This window comes from Cornus florida, unplaced genomic scaffold, assembly GCF_030987335.1.
Source record: "Cornus florida cultivar Cherokee Brave unplaced genomic scaffold, ASM3098733v1 CherokeeBrave_3.0.0_Hap2_Chr09, whole genome shotgun sequence".
NCBI lineage: Eukaryota > Viridiplantae > Streptophyta > Magnoliopsida > Cornales > Cornaceae > Cornus > Cornus florida.
Window position 1 is genome coordinate 63,151,256 of NW_026775579.1, and position 17,654 is coordinate 63,168,909.

General features: G+C 38.2%; 1 protein-coding gene and 1 non-coding gene across 4 annotated transcripts in view; both read right to left on the reverse strand.

Annotated features, from left to right (window-relative positions):
• LOC132274103 (MADS-box protein JOINTLESS-like) overlaps positions 1–17,654 on the reverse strand; it is a 74,609-nt gene that overhangs the window by 4,964 nt on the left and 51,991 nt on the right. The gene's annotated exons all lie outside the window — the stretch shown is intronic.
• On the reverse strand, positions 5,031–5,139 carry LOC132275613 (small nucleolar RNA R71). Its single transcript, XR_009470687.1, has one exon. It is a non-coding gene; the product is annotated as a small nucleolar RNA R71 (small nucleolar RNA).

The window sequence follows — 17,654 nt, forward strand, 5'->3', positions numbered from 1 at the left end:
ACATTTCAAAGTCACTCCGCCGTGTCCTAAAAGTGTCCCAAACATGTCTCTGCCGTGTCTCAGACTCAGTTATGTTCAATTAAAAAATAAAAAATTCAAATTTCAGGACACTTCAAACAGTGTTTGACATATGTCCGCGTAGTGTCCCAAAATGTGTCCAATACTGCTGCGGTACTCCTAGCAAAGTGTCCGAAATTCCCTGGCAGAAACAATCAAAGAAAAGCTAAATAGAAAGCAAACTAGAAGCTAGCAGACTAAAGCAGCATTGAGCAACAAAAAAACCGCCAAAACATCAACAACAATATCTAGGTATTGAAAACTTGGAGGTTTTAAGCTAAATCTTTCCTTATGAAAGCATGGCAGTCCATGAACTATGAAGAAAATGGTTTGCCTCTGATAATTGTTTACCCCTGAAAGTTCTATTATTTCTCTCTCATTCTTTTGAGATACCATACACACTGATAAGTATTCAAATGTTGCACATTTTAGCACCTAAGTTAGGATATTTTAGTCCATTAATCTTTCTTACTTTCCCGTTTTAGTTCTAATTTGTGTTTTTGTCTATTTCAGGTTAATAAGGTTCAAATGGGCTAAATATAGTCTTTTAAAGCTTTTTTGGAGTCAAGCAGAAAATCTGGAAAAAGTTCAGAAATTTGCCCTGGAGTATCCACGATCCATCGCAGAAGTTGGCGATCTATCGCAGAATCCTCAATCGATCGCAGCCACATCAGCAAGGGGATAAGGCTGCCACCACATCATTCATTTAAAGTCATAATCGATCACCGAAATTGGCGATCCATCGCAGTGCCACGTTAGCGCCAACTCAGTGGATAAAGTTGCCAATTGTCAAGATAGGATTGCCACGTCAGCCATGATCGATTGCAAAAATTGGCGATCGATCGCCGAATTGCTGGCAATGAGCTGTTTTATTTCCGACTTCACCCGATCTTCACCTAACTTATGGCTGAGGGATTAGATATTTTCAAGGCTTATTTTTTGACTGAATGACACTCCAAGGGGCTTGGTTTTTAAAGGAAAATGAACCATTTGTTAGGGGTTCACTCATTGTTCACTAGTTTTACTTAATTTTTAGCTACTTTTAGATAGATAGTTTCTCTTTCTAGGTTAGGGTTCTAGAGCAATAAAAGAGACAAGATCTTCATCATCCCTAGGGTTTTTACTAAGAAGACTGATAAGCACTGAAAAGTGCGTATTTAAACCCTTTAAGCTTGAACGTTATAGGACTTTATTCTATCTTATTTTCCCGTTTTAGTCTAATTTCATGTTATTTCTCTTTTCAGGCACTTATTCCCAAAATAAGTCAATTCAGCTGAATTAGAGCATAAAAGATGCAATCTCAAGCTTAGTGGAAGAAAGGAGCAAAGTGGTGGAAAACAGCATTCTTCGATCGATCGAACCAAGCTCCAATCGATCTCACAGTGATCGTTCCAACCATACCAAGATGGATCGAGCCTCTTGTCCTTGTCCTCAGGAAATTTCCCTCTTCGATCGATCTAACATTACTTCGATCGATCGGACATTTTTGATCTTATCCCCATCTACCACTTTTGTCCTTTTCCCAAAATATCCTGAAAATATCTCGGATTTGTCATTATTCCAAAAAAGGCGCCGCCATAGTTCGATCGATATGACCACCCTTGTGATCGATCGAACCTCCTTCAGTGCAAGAAAAACAGAGTTCCAGCCAATTAAAAGGTGTGCTCGTGGTGCAATCATTTGGAGGTCCTAGTGCACGAGGTCTGACCATTGGGTGTGACATTTGAGCTACCTATATAAGGATTTTGGGCTATTTTTACATATAGAATCTTAGAGAGGAACCATAGATAAGAGAGGTTGGAGGAGTCTAGCGATTAGAGAGACACACACCATTTGGGAATTCTTTCACTCATCTAGGGTTTCCATCAAGGAGGAGAAGATCATTCCTACCATGGAGATAGCCCTTGAGGGTTGGATGACTACATCAATGAGTGGCTAAACCATTCTCTTGGGGCTAGAGATAACCTTAAGCATGCCTCCTAGACTTTGATGTTTTGTAATTTGAAGGGATTTGTGTTGTAATTCTTGTCTTGACATTTAATATATATATGAATCTTGTTTCTACAATGATTTGTGTAGTTTAATACTTCCAATTGATCATTTCATTCTATTCATATGTCTATGTATGCTAGAATAGATGTTCATGTGTTTGTCTCTAGGTTTTGTGATATTGATGCATGTTTATGTGTGCTGATGCTATGATTCTAGTGATAGTCAAGGCATGCTGCTTACATGGAATACTCTTGATGTTTATTTGATGGTTCATACTTATTTCTTGATGGATTGTGCCTCCTCCTTAGTTTAATTAATTTAATTTTTATGTCCCTAGATTAGTTGTAGTCTAGTTGCCTTACTTTTTTAGATGTGAGGACAATCTATGCTTGTTGTTTGATATTCCATGCTTATGAATGCAAGTAGTATATTTCTCTAATTTGATGATGTGCATTGATTGTGGACTAAAAGGAAGGAATAATGGCTTAACTTGATATGTTGTGCTATTCACTAGTTTGGCTAGACAATGTATACTTATTTAGTCATCCATGCTTGTTGATTCAATCAATGACACACACTAGTATTGCAACATATAATTCCCCTTATCTATTACACATTAAGTGTCTAGGAAGGTAATATTTAGTGGTGACCTCTAAGTCCCAAGATCCTTCTCTTATATTCTCTACATTTTCTTCTACTTCAATTGCTTTACCTTGCATCCATTTAGTTGACATTGTAGTTTAATTAACCAATCAAAACATCTTTGATCACTCGACCTACTAATCCAACATGATTTCCAAGCCAAATACACCTCCTTTCCCTTGGGACAATCCCTACTCACCCTAGCTATATTTATAGTTAGAAGTGGTAGTGGCAATTTCTAAATTTAAACTTGGCCACACTACGCTTCTCTTTTGCATACTTTGGTGCATCGACACGACACACACCAAAGACCAAGAGGAAGAAGATGGATCCAAACTTGAAGATAGCCCTTAAGGGTTCCAAGATCACATCTATGAATGGCTAAACATCCTCTTAGGGTTTGGATGAACCCTAGGCTTGTACTTTAAACTCTAGATCTTTGACATTTTTGGGGAATTCATGTTGTAATTGATGTTTTGACCTTATGATTATATAAATCTTGATTTTATACATGATTTGTGTGGTTCAATTCTTCCAATTAATTATATAGTTTAATTACATGTCTATGTGTGGTTGAATTGAGGGTTATGTCTCTACACTAGTTTCTCTAGATTAATTATATGTCTATGTGTGATTAAATTGAGAATCTAGTGATGGTCATGCATGGTTATTATTGGTTACTCTTGTTAATTAATTTGATGGGCTATGCTCATGTTTGATGGATTGTTCTTCACCTTTAGTTTAATAGGTTGAATTTCCTTGTCTTAGTGTAATTGTAGTGTAATTGCATTTCAATTCCTAGATAGGAAGACAATCTATGCTTGTGTTTGATAGCCCATCCTTATGATTGCAAGTAGTATATTTCTCTAGATTAATGTGTGCTACAATTGTGGGTTTATTGAATGGTTAATGCCTTAACTTGATGATTTGTACTATACCCTAGCTTAAGTAGACAATTCATGCTTGTTTTTGATATCTATGCTCATTGTTTCAATTGAATTCTCCCAAATTGTTTAAGTCTAGTGGTTTAGAGGAAGAACTTAGTGGGGATTCCTATGCCCTAAGACCTCTCCCCTATTCTCTTAACCCTACTTTAATTTAGCTTTGTTCATTTGCATGCTTTAAAATTCAATTGTAGTTTAATCAAACCAAACCAAACCACTCTTTTGATCACTTGACTTACTAATTCGACTTTTATTCCAAATACCCTTACAATCTCTTGGGACGATCCTTTCTCACTTCGTACTACATAGTATAAGTGTTAAGTGGTTTTATAAATTTTTAAATGTGGTGGCCACTTGATACAATTCTAAATTGACACATTTTTGTACGTTAGTAAAGTCCACACCATGTTTTTGGTGCCGTTGCCAGGGATTGTCAACGGTCGTATTTGGAATTAAAATAGGAATTAGTACTCTTTTGATCCTTTGTCTTTATTTTTATTTTTTATTTTCTCACTTGTTATTCATGCAATTAGGTACTTGAAGGCAAGAAAAGCAAACATTGGATCTTGAAGCAAGCATTGAATCTTGAAGTTATTATTTGTGCTTGGGACCTTTGTGAGCAATTCTTAAACTCTTGTAGCTTAATTGTTCATTTCTATATATGCTTGAGATAGCCCTTGTTGAGACTGATTACATTGTTTAATTTCTTGTCCAAGCATAGGCCCTTGTCGTGGCTATTACTTTAATGTTGAAAGCATGGGTCCTTGTCATGGTCACTATTTTCTTGCATTGATATAACATGGGAGTATGGGAACATTGTATGTGGAGGATGGAGTTTGTTGTTGTTTGTTGTTGATTTTTGTGATTGTTGTTGTGTACTCGTGGTAGAAGGTTTCTTAGCATTCCTCTCTTCCTAATCTTGATCATCACATCACTTCAATGGAAAACCTCAATGAGAATCTTGGTTATCTAGACCCCAATTTTATCTAACAACCTCCTTTAGGTTAAGTAGCTCCTGTAGTTCAAGCTCCACATCTTCAAATGGTCATTCGTGACCGTTAACACTCCAAATGTGTACAATGCACCCACATGCATTCAATTGTTAGACTTTAATGCAAATCAGTATCAAATCAAACCCGAGACCATCCAAATGTCCACTTTTCTATGGGTTAAGCAATGAAGAACCCTACAAACATTTGGATGAGTTTCTTGAGGCATGCTCCACCGTGAGATACACGGATGTGCCGGAGGAAGTTCTTAGATTGAAGCTTTTCCCACTCACTCTTCGGGATAAAGCCAAATATTGGTTCAATAACTTGGGGGCAAATACTATAACATCATGGGCTTTAATGCAATAAGAATTTCTTAAGAAGTATTACCCCGTAAGTAGAACTAACTCCATGAGACAATTGATTATTGAGTTTTCCCAAGAAGAGGGTGAACCTCTACATGAAGCGTGGGAGCGTTTGTACGATTTTTTACGGAAGTCCCCACATCATGGACTTCCCAAATGGCAATTAGTTTAATATTTTTATAAGAGCTTATCCGATACCCACAAGGATATGGTAGATGCTTCGTGTGGAGGATCATACTTGGAAAAGAATGAGGATGACGTTTGGCACCTCCTTGAGAAAATGAGTGAGAATTCCATGCATAGATTTCAATCCTCTCGGGTAGGTCGTAATTCCAATGTAGGGAGGAAAAAGAGTTCAAGCTTGTATCAAGTGGAGAGTCCAAATGAGATTGTCGCCAAGGTTAAAACTCTTACTCAAAGGCTTGACCAATTCTTATTAAGTCAAAAACCGGCAACTCAATCATCTTACTCTTCCTACCCTCAAAATGAGATGTGTCTAACTTGTTCTAGCAATATCCATAATACTTCCAATTGTCCTCATAGACAATTTAATTCAAGTGTGCAACAAGAACAAGTTAATGTCACATTTGCTCATCCCTACTCCAATGCCTATATCCCGGGATGGAAAGATACATCAAACTTCTCTTGGAAAAGCCAAGGAGACGGTGCAAGCCCTCCTCAAGGTGGTTTTCAAGTGAAGTATGTGCCTCCTCACCTTCAAAAAACACTCTCTTAAGGGTATCATCATTCCTCTTATCCTTATCAAAATGTGAATCAATATTCTCACCCTCAAGCTTCAAATTCTTAATCTTACTCCCATCCATCTCAAGTACCTCATAGGATTTTCACCTTTGAGGATAAGGTTTTGGCGGCCTTGGGTGGCTTAGAGGCGAATAATCAATTATTACACTCTCATTCTCAATCCATCTCAAAGCTTGAATCCCAAATCAGGCTAATAGCTAATTCCATGAATGCGAGAGAAAAAGGTAAATTGCCTAGCCAAACCTTGCCTAATCCTAAGATTCATTACATGGTGGAAACAACTTCTTCATCGGAAGCTTCCACCTATGAGCAAGTGCAAGCCATTACTACCTTGAGAAGTGGTAGTGTAATACCCCTAAAATTAAAAAGGATATAATTGGGATTTTACTATTTATTTTAAGTGTTTATGTTTAATTGATTAAATTATTTGTTTTGTTCTTTATTTGATTTAATTGTTTAGTCTTTATTTGATTTAATTGTTTTAGTCTTTAATTTGATTTAATTGTTATTTGGGTTTTTGAATTGTTTTGTTGGTTAATTATTCTATGTAATTTTATTGTGGTTTTAATTAATTGGTTAATTGGATTTTTATTTTATTTAATTAAATTAGTTTTGATTGTTTAAAGGAGTTAATTAGGTTAAATTATTAGGGTATTTAGTTTATGGATCGTGTATTTGTCCGACTAGGGTTTAGTTGGTTTCCATCTCTCAATATAAGTAGACGTAGGTTTTTATATGCCTATATATATACTATTATAAGTCTGCTTAGGGTTGAAATCACAAACCTTATTCACGAGCAGTGAGTACAGAGAGTTTTAGAGTGAAAACACAGAGAGGTTGGGGAGACAAAACAAAGTAACTTCAGAGAGGGTTTTGGTCGTGGCTTGAAGGTCGAATCTAGGAGGAGGAAGGTTAAGCAGTAGGAGGTAGAGGTGACTGAGAACGGATGTCGTCGGAAAACTTAGGAAGACGGCGACGAGGTTTTATTCCAGGCAAGTTCTTTTCTTCCTCCTTCCCGTTGGCTCGTGTTCTGTGCACCTAGATAGTCTCTAGGGTTTAAGTAATTATTAATTGGAACTTACATGCTTACTATATGTTATATTGATGATCTTTACGTGTTAAAATCAATTCTGTTATACTGCATGCAAGTCTTGTTTCAGTTTTCTGTTTTAAGTATGTTATATTATTAGCAATTTTAGTTTCTATAATTGCTTTTAACCTCTGTAAATAAATCATGGGGTTGATACTGGGATTAAATAGGACTCCTAAGTTCAGTAGTGAAGAGGAACAAAGGGGTTGGAATGGAACTGTTATTACAAAATAGTTTCAGTTTTGTTCCTAAAGCATATTTAGTTCGGTTGCAAAATTTAGTCTTTGTAATTGTTTCCTATTGTGTTATCAAACCATTGGGATGCTTCTTGGTACTAATAAGACCCTTAAGATTAGTTTTAGGAACCAATTGAATGGTAAAAATGGGCCGAAGAAGAAGCAGCAGGTTGGAACCGGAGGAAAAAACTGGACTAGGGCTCTTTAAAGGGGAAGAGCCGGCTTTGGGAAGCCAAGAGCCGGCTCCCCTTCAGCAAGAGCCGGCTCCAAGAGGTTATGGAGCCGGCTCTAGGTGTGCAAGAGCCTGCTCTTGTATTTTAAGAGCAGGCTCCAACCTTTTGTGCGTACTGTGAATGGTTTCTAAGGCACTGTTTGATACTGTGGGCACTGTTTGAGCTTTTGGATGGTTCTAATGAGTTGTGGGGACTTCACAGAGGGTCTAAATGGTTAATTCTAAGTGTTATTAAACTTATTATTGCATGGTTTATGTCTCTATGTCAAAGGGTGAAACAGTATAAAAGCATACAACTTAGTATACTGGTAACGGCTGAAAAGAACCAAATTGCTTAGCGTAGCTTAATTGTGCTCAACTTAATGGAGAATAATAAGATTATAAATCTTATATTGAATGTATGAACAGTCATTCTAAGTTTAAGCTTTGAACTATGCAGGCTTGAGATGTAAATTGTAGAATATTAAATTCTTTAATGCAATTACAGGGATTAATACTGGGATTTAAATTGTTGAAATAATAAATATTCTTCTGCAATTATTTGGAATGGTTTGGATTGTAAATTGCTAAACTGTTATTTATATATTGTAATTAACATAATTTTGGATGTTAATTATAGAATCTTATATATTATTCTACAATTAATTGGATTATGGTTTTGAATGGTAATTGTTGTAGTATTGTATTAAACTATTCTGCAATTACTTGGCTTTTGGTTTCAGATATTAAATTTCTGTACTATTATTCATAGTCTATAATTTTTTTCATGGTTTTGGATTTAAATTGCTGAATAAATATATATTCTGTCATTTACATGGATATAGGGGATTGTATGCACCGGTATAGGACGGTGACATACTAGGTATGGTTTAGCTCAAAACGCTATTTCCTACCTTATGGATTTTAATTGGTGAACAGTTTTACCTGTTCTATCAATTATATGGATTTTGTGGATTGTATGCATCGGTATGGGACGGTGGCATACCAAGGACAAACTGATTCAAAATACTCAGTTCTACCTATTTTGGAATAAGGGTATGAATTATAAAAACATAATTCTCCTTATATTTAAGTCTGTGCAGTTGAATAAGCTGAACGACTTATTGGATCTCTTATATAAGTCTGTGCGGTTGAATAAGCCGAACGATTTATTGGATTTCCTATGGATGGATATTAATGGATTTTAAATATATTTTTATGGTACCACTAAATGAGCTTGAATCTCAGACTCGTTGGTTAGGGTGCGTATATGCAGTAGGATGCATAGCTAGCTATGTTGGTTGAGGTATACCCTGTTAGGCTTAGGTAGTCATGCCCACTCAGGTGCGTATTGCATGTTGCCTTCTATTCAGGTTGAGACTCTCATCATAGTTTAGTGAAAGTCCTGTAGTGTGGATATATTTTTATCTGTTACGAACTATATAGATATTGTTGAGATATCTAGGGTGTATCTGCGTATCGGGTCACTGTTTGGATTGTAGTTAGAGAAGAATTTGCATGTGGGCCTGACCCACTCTTATTTTTACAGGTGTTCATCAGTTCCAGGCCTAGAGCTGGATCGTACTGAGCAAATACAGTTATTCACTCCACCGATGACATAGGATTTTATTTCATATTGTGGACTTGAGTTTTATTTCCAGTCTTTTGAGTTCAGTGGGATATTTTTAGGGTCCACTAGATGGATTCCCGAGTTGTATAAATTGGAGAACGATTTGTATTCGTGGAGGATCAGTTGTATCATAATAGTTTTATTTATCAATTAAAATTTTTATTTTGAGGTTTCAATTATTGGTTTATCGTTTTAGTTCTTTCAGCATTTTTAATCATTCTTGTTAATCATATTTTTATTTTGTGTTCGTTAATTGTTAATTGATTTGATATCCTCGGGTAATCGGGCATGAGCCTGGCCAACTCGCATCCGGAGATCCGGGGGTATCACAGGTAGAAAAAATGATAATAGGGTTGAGAGACCAAGTGAAGATAGTGAACCGGCGCAACCAAGTGGTTGCCCCCGTCCCGTTTCCAATCCTATTCCTACTTCCTTTGATGCAAGTGGTTCCAAAAAGAACTCTCCATCTTCTTCATCATCATTACCCCAATTAGAGAAGCCTTATGAGCCAAAAGCTCCTTTTCCTCAAGCTTTGAGAGAGACTTCACCCTTTGTAATACCCCTAGTTTTCAAAAGGATATAATGGGGATTTAATTATTTCATTTTATTGTATTTTATGTGATTATGTGGCTATGTGCTTATGTGGTTATGTGTTTATATGTTATGTGTTTAATTGAGATGTATTATGTGTATTATTGATGGGTATTTGTGTGATTTGAATGTGCTTAAATGGAGTATAATTAATTTAGTAATTGACGTGCTTGATTTGATGATGTGTATTAGTTTATATTTTTATTTGTTAGGATTAAATGAATTAGTTGTTTTTATTTTTATTGTTTAAAAAAGGATGGATGTGGATGGTAGTAATGGACCATTTATTTGGATTTCAGGGACTACTTGGATAGGAGGCTAGATAGGTACGGATAATTACCGATGGATAGTTGTATATATGTATGGTTACATATATATATATATATATATATATATATATATAAAAGAATAGTATTATTATTATAATTATTATTATTAATAATAATATAGATGTGTAGTCAGCTATATATATATTTATTTTAATGTGTATATATATATATATGGATATTGACTAGTAGTAGTAGTTATTATTATTATTATTATTAATTAATGGAAGGATTTGTAGTACATATTTAAATGGGTATATATGTATACAAGGTTAGAATTATTATTATTTTATTATTTGATAAGCGCCGAATATTGTATATTCAAGCGCCCTAAATTGCATTAATTAAGTCCTTTACTTGATTATTGTATGTAGTTTATCTTCATTTGCACGTTTTTGTATATTTTTAGGTTCATTAGCCAAAATGGAACAAGAATTAGGCCTAGTGGAATCTTGAGCAACAAAAGGTGCCAATGCTGAATTCTGGCAGCAGTAGAACCTGGAATTTGCTCGCCATTTTGACCTTCCAAACTCGAGAACTGGACTTCCATCATAACATGAAAGATTTAGAGCACTGAATCAGCTTTCCAAATCTTCAAGCGGTTTGTCATTCAGAGTTCGGAGCAGAGAGTTATGATCTTCTTATTAGAGGTGCTCAGAACTGTCTGGCAGCAATGAAAGTCTGCCTTGTTCTTCAATTTCGACCAACCAGACTTGAGAATTGGATCTCCACCAAAACATAAAGTTTTTAGAGCTCTGAATTAGCTTTCCAAATCTTTAAACGGTTCATCATTCGGAGTTTGGAGCGCAAAGTTATGGCTATTTTACCAAAGTAGGTCCGGGCGAATCAATGCAAGCATGGAGCAATCTGCTCCATTTTCGAGTGCTCGAGGCCTTATTTCGAGCACTCAAAATTGGGGCAGAATTGCCTTCGGGAATCCTCATTTTGGCAGCCACTTGTGCATTGGTTTCCTCATTTCTACTTACTTCTTTATGAGGTGGTTGGGGATGTTTTTGGAGGAGAGAGAGAGCTTTGTTGGAGGAGATAAGGCAAGGGAGGCCACACATTTACATTAACCTTCATTTTTTACAAGATAGAGGAGAGAGAAGAGAGCAAAAAAAGGTGTGTTCTTGAAGCCTAAAGAAGGGAGCTCGAAAATGGCTTGTTCATCCATGCTTCTTCCTTCTTCTAGCTCACTCATGGGTAACTAAACCTCATCTAGGGAGGTGATGAAGCCTCCCCTTTTGCTTATGCTCTAGATTAGGTTCTATTTTGGGGATTATGATGTATCATTTTTGGTCTTTTCATAATCTAGAGCATATTACTTCTTGTAATGAATTCTAATGTTTATAAATGATTGTTGTAAGTGATTTATCTTGTCTTAGATGGTTTCTTGTAGTAATCATAATGCTTGCTTCTTCATGGTGACAATGGAGATAGGATTATGAATAATTTTCAAGGCATGTTGATAGAGAAAATGGATAGTCCATTGCTTAGGAACTTCCTTTGATGGGTTATGCTAGTTTCCTACCTCATGTGCTTTATCATTTGATTACAAACTTGATAGTTCTTGCTTGAGTGAGTATGTTGAAGGCTACACTTTAGTTTAGGTAGCTCAAATGTATGAATTTTTGAGGGATTATTCTTGTTTAATGATTTAATGAACTTCTCTAAGGGTATATGGTAATCTAGTGTTGCTATATATTCCGTGACCATTTTATACATTGTACTTCCCCAATTTAGCCTTAATCTAGCATGTACTTAGGGTGTAGTGTGGATTCATCTCCCTAGTCTTTTCTACTTGTATCTCACTCCTTTAATTTCCTTGCAATTTATTGTTTTATGCACTCCTAATTTCCTAGTTTAGTGACTATCAAACAAACCCTTATTACCCCTTATCATTCTAAGAACAATTCTAGACTCTTAGGTTGCCATAGACTAGCGCAGTCCCAGTGGTTCGACTTACTCGACCAATAGCCCTATTTTACAATGATTTGTGCTATTGCGAAGGTTGATGTATAGTTGATCAACCGATCAAATTTTTGGCGCCGTTGCCGGGGACTTGCATACGGTTTAGCAACCAAAGTTTTAGGGTTAAACTTAGTGTGATTGTTAATATTGTGTTTTGTGCATATTTCTCGTGTGGTTTAACCAATTTTATGTTGTAAGATTCTAGGGACTCGACTCTTGCCGTGGGAACGCTAGCAAAGTGTAAGTCTAGAGGACCCTAGGTAAGCTTCTTGATCTTTTAGTTTCGCATTGTTATATTTTGTGCATGTGTTAAGCTTAGAAGTAGTTAATTTATTTGCAAGCCCTTGTTGAGGCTATATTATTGTTTTAACTTCGTGTTCAAGCATCGGTCCTTGTCGTGGCCATTTATTTTCTGTCTTGATAATTGAGGAGAAAGGGAACATCATATGTGGAGTTGTGGTTGATGAATTGCTTTGTTGAGTATATGCTTTGTTGTTGATGTTCGGTCGTAGGTCACTTTCCTTACCCACAATCGATTCTCCCATTGATATTAACTCTCTTGAAAGAACTCATAGACGGAACCCTAGGGAACCTACTCTTACACGGGATCTTGAAACTGAATTTAATACAATGGGGGATAATATAGGAAATCCGGGGAATGAAAGGGCTGAAATTCCTAATATCGAGCCAATGACTCTTAGAGATCATTTCATCCCTACCACCTATGCTTCTCCATCTTGCATAGTGATGCCAAACATCGATGCAGCTCAATATGAGATCAAATCTAGTACCATCCAAATGCTTCCATCTTTTCATGGTTTTGATAATGAAGATCCATATAAGCATCTCGATGAGTTCCTTGAAATCTGTTCGACCATCCGGTTGAGAGGATTTCCTGAAAATGCACTCCACTTACATCTTTTCCCATTCTCCCTAAAGGATAGGGCAAAATATTGGTTGAACTCCCTCGCTCCCAACTCTATTACTTCTTGGGCTCAATTGCAACAAGAATTTCTTAAGAAGTATTATCCGGTGAGTAAAACCAACCAAATGAGGCGTTCCATTCTAAGCTTTTCTCAAGTTGATGGAGAACAACTCCACGAGACTTGGGAAAGGTTACAAGATCTTCTTCGGAAGTGTCCTCATCATTTGATCCCAAAATGGCAATTAGTGCAAGCTTTCTATGCCGGCTTGACCAACACCCATAGATTCATGGTTGACTCTTCTTGTGGTGGGATGTTCATGTCCAAGAATGCGGATGAGGTTTGGACCCTACTTGAGAATTTAAGCGAAAATTCACTTCAACATAATTCTCGTAGGGCTCCGGCCTCAACCAATGCAAAGAACACCAACCTTTCTCAACCAAAATCTATAAGGGAGGAATCATCTCAAGTGGATGCCATAGCTCAAAAATTCTACCAATTGATGGCACTACATCTTCCTCCTTCATTGTCTCAAAATTCGGCAAGTTCGGTTTGTGCTTCATGTAATAGTCCATTTCATCTCTCGGAAGATTGCCCCACACCGGAGCAATTTCCCAATCCCAACCAAGAGCAAGCTAATGCCATGTTCTCAAGGCCCGGACATAACCCGTATTCCAATACATATAATCCAGGTTGGAGGGACCATCTGAATTTTTCGTGGAGGCAACAAGCCCCACAAAATTCCCAACTTCAAAATCAAGGGCCTCAAAATCAGCCCTCTTCTCAATATCAAGGTAGGCCTTTCCAAGCCTCTTCAAGCTACCAACCTCCATACAATCCAAATGTCTCCACTCAACCTCCTGTGAATCCAATTGATGAGATAGTGGCTGCAAACAAGCAAATGATGGAATCATTAAATGTGCAAATGATGGAATCATTAAACAAGCAAATCATGGATTCCAACAAGCATCTCTTGACATCCTTGCAACCTACTCTCCAAATGGTTCACTCTCATACTTAATCCATAGCTAGGCTCGAAAATCAAATGGGACAAATAGCTAACCAAGTGAACCAACTTCTTCAAAAAGACAAGGGTAAGCTTCCCGCTCAACCATTTGAAAATCCTAGAGGAATGCATGTGATTGATGAAACCCCTCCTCCGAGTGGGCCGACTCATGAACAAGTTCAAGTTATCACCACCCTTCGGAGTGGTAGAGTGGTTGACAACAAGGTTGATGGAGACACAAGTGAGAAAAACCCTCCTTTGAAAAATCCAAATTCAAGCTCTTCTTGTCCAAATACCATTCACGGAAAGCCCACTCATGTCACCCCAAATGTGGAAACTTCTTATGAGCCAAAAGCTCCGTTTCCTCAACGTCTCCAAGGGTCGACACATTTTGGGAATAAGAATTGCAAAATTCAAGACATGTGGGAAGTTTTCAATTAAGTAAAGATCAATCTTCCTTTCTTGGATGCTATCAAGCAAATTCCTCCCTATGCAAAATTCCTTAAGGATTTGTGCACTCAAAAGCGCACTTCCAGAAGTCATTTACCAAAGAAAGTGAGGTTAACCGAAAATGTTAGTACGATCATTCTGCACAGCACTCCTCCGAAGTATAAGGATCCGGGTGCCCCTACAATCTCTTGTGTCATTGGTGATAACAAAATCGAGAGGGCCCTCCTTGACCTAGGAGCTAGTGTGAATTTGATTCCATATTCGGTTTACCTACAACTTGGTTTGGGAGATCTTAAACCAACTCCGATAGTATTGCAACTTGCTGATAGATCTATTAAGCAACCACGGGGAATCATTGAAGATGTTATCATAAAGGTGGATAGGTTCTACTTCCCGGTAGACTTCGTGGTTCTTGATACGGAACCAGTCCACAACCCAAGAAAACACATTCCCATAATTCTCGGACGTCCTTTTCTAGCTACAGCTAATGCTTCTATTAACTGTAGAACCGGATTGATGGATATCTCTTTTGGGAAAATGAATGTTAAGCTCAATATTTTCAATGCTGTGCATCTTTCTCTGGATGAGAGTGAGTGTTTTGCAATCACTATTGCTGATGAACTCATTGAAAATCCAATTCCACCTCCTTCAACGGAGGATCCCCTACAAGCTTGCTTGGTCCACTCTGATTTTGAGGATTTTGATGAGGAAAAATCCATTCGGGAAGTCAACTCCTTGCTTGATATTCCATCACCATTTTCCTCTCCTTTATGGGAAGCACCAAATCCATCTCTATCTTGGGATTGTCCATCTCTTTCCATTTCTTCACCGGAGTTACCTCAACATTTTGAAGGTGAACTACCGAACAAGGGTAAGGAGAATGTTGGCAAGTTGCTGGAAATTCTTCCAATCATTCCGGCCCAATCTAGAATCATTGTCCATGATACTCAACATGTGAACAAACCATTTAAGTACAATGAGGTATATGACTTGGAGATTGCAAATATGAAACATGATCCTCCCATTGTTAGTCAAGAAAGTGACATTCAACGAGCCTCCATAATCTCGAACAAGCAACACCTTTGCTTAAATCTGAAAATAAAAGAAATGAGATTAAAAGCGATGCTCAAATCCTCTAAGGCCAAACTTGTTTCTCTTCGAAAGGATCAATATCCCTCACCATTCATTGATCCAAGTTTGAGACCATATGAAGAAGGCAAGTTGCATACGGAGCGTTAAGGATCCATCTCTCCAATGGATCCCGATCCTGGTTCGTCTAGCTATCGACATTAAATTTAGCAAAGCAAGGGAAGAAATTCGAGCACTCTCATCCTTCCATGCTTAGAGTGCTCGACCACTTCTCTCAACCAAGAAACCCAACTCCAACAACCAACATCCCAGCAATCACCTTCTCTCACCTCATGCATCACTCTATCTCGGCTCCAACCAAACAACCCACTCCATGCATCCCTCTCACTCCCCATGCCTACCACCACTCACCACCTCACCCGAACCCATCAACAACCCTTATCCTCTCGGCATAACACCATGCATGCATGCAAAATCCAACACCCTTCACCCTCTCGGCACTCCTCCACCCACAACCTTCAACCTCCATATGCATAACCAACCTTCCCACCCTTCTCTGCACCACCAAACCAATTCTCTCTCATCCACCACCCAAACCCATCTTCCCTCACCCCACCCTCCACTCTCATCCTTCCACAAACCCTCTTCCTCACACCACTCAGCCAACCATGCATCACAGCAAACAAACCGCCAACCACTCTCGGTCCTCTATACCTCTTCCTCACTCACTCCCTCTCCCTGTCTCACTGCATCTACTTCGAGCACTCGAAGAACCCATTTCGAGTGCTCGAAATTCTCACCCCATCAAGCATGCCCATCTCTCGGCATCTTGCACCAATCTTCTCCACACCAAACCAACTTCCATGCATCTTGCCTGCACCACCACCCCACACCTCGCAACCATGCATGCAAGCAACCATGCATGTGCCAACCAACTCACCCTCATCTCATCTCGGCAACTTCAACATCATCATCCCAACACCATCCCCAACCCAACCACACTCCATGCAAACCATCTCTCTCTCAGCTTCCCATGCAGCCCATCATGCATGCAAACCCAAGCCTCCTCCAACCAACCAACCCCAACCACTGATAAGCGCCGAATATTGTATATTCAAGCGCGCTAAATTGCATTAGTTAAGTTCTTTATTTGTGTATTTTATATAGATTATCTCCAATTGTATGTTTTTACACATTTTCAGGTCCATTGGCCAAAAAGAAGCAAGCAAACCCAAGCCTCCTCCAACCAACCAACCCCAACCACTGATAAACGCCGAATATTGTATATTCAAGCGCACTAAATTGCATTAGTTAAGTTCTTTATTTGTGTATTTTATATAGATTATCTCCAATTGTATGTTTTTGCACATTTTCAGGTCCATTGGCCAAAAAGAAGCAAGAAGGATGCTTTGTGGGGTTTTGAACATCAAAGGTGCCAATTCTGAAATTCTGGCAGCAGTGAAGCCCGAACTTTGCTCGCCATTTTGACCTACCAAACTCAAGAACTGGACTTCCATCATAACATGAAAGATTTAGAGCTCTGAATCAGATTTCCAAATCTTCAAGCGGTTTGTCATTCGGAGTTCGGAGCAGAGAGTTATGATCTTCTTATTAGAGGTGCTCAGAACTGCCTGGCAGCAATGAAAGTCTGCCTTGTTCTTCAATTTCGACCAATCAGACTTGAGAATTGGATCTCCACCAAAACATAAAGTTTTTAGAACTCTGAATTATCTTTCCAAATCTTTAAACGGTTCATCATTTGGAGTTCAGAGCACAAAGTTATAGCCGTTTTACCAAAGTAGGTCCGGGCGGAGCAAACCAAGCATAGGGCATTCTGGCCAATTTTCGAGTGCTCGAGGCCTTATTTCGAGTGCTCGAAATTAGGGCAGATTGCTTCACGAGATCAGCCACTTGTGCTCAGAAATTTGCTAACTTTGTATGCTCTCTTTATGAGTTGGTTGGGGATGTTTCTTGGAGGAGAGAGAGGGCTTTTTGGGTGGAGTAACATGTCTACAAAAGAGGGGAGCCAATTCTGAAATTCTGGCAGCAGTGAAGCTAGATTTTGATTGCCACTTTTGACCCAGAAAGCTCGAGATCTGGACTTCCATTATAAAATGGAATATTTAGAGCTCTGAGTTAGCTTTCTAAATCTTCAAACGGTTTGTCATTCGGAGCTCGGAGCAGAGAGTTATGGCCTTGTTACCAGAGGTGCGCAGAACTGCCTGGCAGCAATGAAATTCTGCCTTGATCTTCATTTTCGACCAACCATCCTTGAGAATTGGATCTCTACCAAAACATAAAGTATTTAAAGCTCTGAATTAGCTTTCCAAATCTTCAAACAGTTCGTCATTCGGAGTTTGGAGCGCAAAGTTATGGCCAT